Genomic DNA, 3,380 nt, shown 5'->3' with positions numbered 1-3,380 from the left:
TTCCATATTTAGTTAGCTTTATTATATTCCAAATATGCTCTCCAGAATTTTTGTGGGATAAATAACTTCCGGATTCACGCTGCCCCTTTCCTGGTAACCTTTCTTTTCTGTCAGCCTTTTTTCCTGCTACTTTGTAATGCTAACAGATTTCCTGCCTTTCTGGTCACCAGTTCATCTCCAGTGGCCTTGTTTCTGGCCCCCTGTCCCCTGGTAGAGGACTACCTGGAGGAGAATGGAGTTCCAGTAGATGGTCTCTGCCTATGTGTTCAACTCCCACAGGCTTCCTCTTACCTTACTATGTAGGAAATCTCCCATCTCAGATTGAACTGAATCTGCTGTTAACTGGAATCCTTATCGAGTTGTGAATTCCGGGGAAAGCTCATGATTCCTCTTGGGGTACTTTCCATGGCAGGGGATGAGAAAAGGGATGAAATGAAGACACAGAAGCTGTGCTGTTTGTGCTCGTCAGGGAGTTAAGCTCGGATTTACACGCTTACACATCCACAAAACCAGATATTTGTATGAAATAGATGTGTGCACAAACAAAAAGAGAGGGATGTAGAAAAGGGCTAGAGTCCCTTGCTAACCCCGAGTCATAGTCTTAATCCATCCCTAACCTAAGTTACTGGCCCTACTTAATATTGGCCGTTTGCCATCTGGATGCTGGAAAGTGAAGACTTACTTTCTAACATTGGATGGTGACAGCTACGCCAGCCAGACATCCTCCCCCTTTCCAGAAAATAATGGGGAACTTCCTGCTAGCAGAGAGAGGAAGCCACTACACAGGCCTCAGAAACACATCTGCCTCTGGAGCTCCAGGAGAGACTCTGCAGGGAGCCCTGGTGTTCTATGACTTTAGCTATGGTGGGAATAGAAGTCTTCCATGAGGATTCTGGTGCATTTCTAGCAGGGAGGGCATGGCTAGACTCTCCCTGTGAATGTGCCTCCAACTCCCCTCTCCAATGTACATGCTTCTGCATAATTCATGAGCTATGCCTCATCCTTCTCAGAAAAGTGAATGTGGTAAGATCTAAGTAGTGGGTCTCTCCTCCCCCGATCTCGCAGAAGTGATTTAAAAGAGGATCCCAAAGGAAAGAAACTTAATGTTGAGAGTATGGGGGGAGCGGGACAAGCCTTGTAGGATTCTTAAATGTGTCAGCTATCCCACGTACTTGGAGGGAACTGACCAGTCTGTCCTAACCAGAGATATTTTGTTTAAACATTTAAGAGAAGAACCAAGTGTGCATCACTTGCCACTGCCTAGGTATAGAAGGAGCCTCCCCAGCACAGATGCTCAAGTAAATGTACACTTCTGCAGACTGCAGTGACTCTAAACGCTAGCCAGATTCTGGACTATGGGACGATGAAGGGAAGTGGGGTAGCTTCTCACATTGAACATGTATATGCTAACAGCAGCTCTTCCGTGCAGGTCTACAGGGTGAGGGATATTATAGGCACATGGAGCCGTTGACTTTTCCCACAAGGAAAAGAGTTGCTTTTGATCTTCAGTGTTCTTTGTTCACTGTGGCCACTTTAAGCTTTCCATTGGGAAGCATCCTTCCCCCGGCCCCCACTGTGATCCCAGGAATAAAGTACAACTGGAAACAGGCCAAACAGTGGTGCCCTTTCCCCCTTGAAAACCCACTATGCATTCCTCAAAATGTGTGCACACATAACACTCTGTAGGATCATGGTGCCGCCTAGTATATCACAAGAATGTCAGTGTTTCTGAGGCTATAGTTTATCAGATATTTCTAAATTCCAATGCAAATGGCGAGTGCTGTAAATTCTTATATGTCTTCATCTACAAATACTTGACTATGTAAAGCCCCATTTCCTATTCTGGAGTCTGAGTGGCTTGACAGGAATAATGGGAGTCTCAGACTAGCTTGAGCTAGCCCAAGCTAGCACGAGCTAAGAAGGTGATACTGTCTCAGAAAACAAAAACAAAACAAACCTACTGGATTTACCTCAAGTGTTAGTGCTGAGCTGAAACAGAGGTGATCGGATGGGTAACCAATGGTGGGTTTTCACACTTAAGAAGCAGTTCACCACTGCTTGGCAAGTACTGCAGCAACCGTCTGCCCAACCCCATCTTCTCAATGAACTGTATCTGCACTTTCACAGCGATGACTCAGACATCCACCATGGATATGAAATTATCTTGGCCTCCTCTCCTACCAGTAAGATGCTCACTCTGAGGGAAGCTTCTGTGGGCTGATAAGGTGTCCACCACAGGAAATGACATTACAGGAAATAGGAATACGGCCTTTATCACATTAAGTCTGAGCCTGATGATTTTCTGTTAAAGATGCAGATTTCTTAACAATGAGAGTACTGAATTTTCAAAATCCTACAATTATTTATCATTTCTATGATGTAAAAGACTGAAATTTTCATATAAAAGGTCTGACAATGTAAACACTGTAAACATTTCCATGTAAACGTTATTTTTGTTCTTCGGATCAAATACCCAGGAGTTCTCTTTGAGAATTCAGGAAATGAAATCACAGGACAAGTCAGGACCAAATCTGTGTGTGCGCAGGCAGCTGGCTCTATCCACAATGAGCAGCGGGCTGCACATGTGACTGTGTATGCAAGTCTCATGGTATGTGTCTATGAGAAGCTCAGTCCTTTATGGTTCCTGTCATTTGGTGGCAGTCCTATGTCGTAATTGCTACGTCAGGGTGATAAATGTATTCTTGAACTTCTGGTCCACTGTTCATTAAATACCAGGAAATTTAAGTCACATGAACACATTTAGCTCAAGAAAAGAGGGATACCTTAAATACAATTTTTTTTTTCAAAATTTGAAAGATTTTATTCTATAGATGTTCTTTTTTTTTTTTTTTTTTACTTTTTAATTAGGTATTTTCCACGTTTACATTTCCAATGCTGTCCCAAAAGTCCCCCATACCCTCCCACCCACTCCCCTACCCACCCACTCCCAATTTTTGGCCCTGGCGTTCCCCTGTACTGGGGCATATGAAGTTTGCAAGTCCAATGGGCTTCTCTTTCCAGTGATGGCCAACCAGTCCATCTTTTGATACATATGCAGCTAGAGTCAAGAGCTCTGGGGTACTGTTTAGTTCATAATGTTGCACATACAGGGTTGCAGATCTCTTTAGCTTCTTGGACACTTCCTCTAGCTCCTCGATTGGGGGCCCTGTGATCCATCCAATAGCTGACTGTGAGCATCCAGTTCTGTGTTTGCTAGGCCCTACCATTGTCTCAAAGAGACAGCTATATCTGGGTCCTTTCAGCAAAATCATGCTAGTGTATGCAATGGTGTCATCGTTTGGAGGCTAGTTATGGGATGGATCCCAGGATATTGCAGTCTCTAGATGGTCCATCGTTTTGTCTCAGCTCTAATCTTTGTC

The 3,380-nt window shown here is 44.0% G+C and overlaps 1 protein-coding gene across 1 annotated transcript in view; it reads left to right on the top strand.

Moving 5' to 3' along the window:
* The window catches only part of Cubn (cubilin), a 225,260-nt gene that overhangs the window by 213,028 nt on the left and 8,852 nt on the right, over positions 1–3,380 (top strand). The window lies entirely within an intron of this gene.

Source organism: Mus caroli, chromosome 2 (genome assembly GCF_900094665.2).
Source record: "Mus caroli chromosome 2, CAROLI_EIJ_v1.1, whole genome shotgun sequence".
Taxonomy (NCBI): Eukaryota; Metazoa; Chordata; class Mammalia; order Rodentia; family Muridae; genus Mus; species Mus caroli.
The sequence above is the reverse complement of the archived record's forward strand: the minus strand, read 5'-3'. Positions and strand labels throughout refer to the sequence as shown.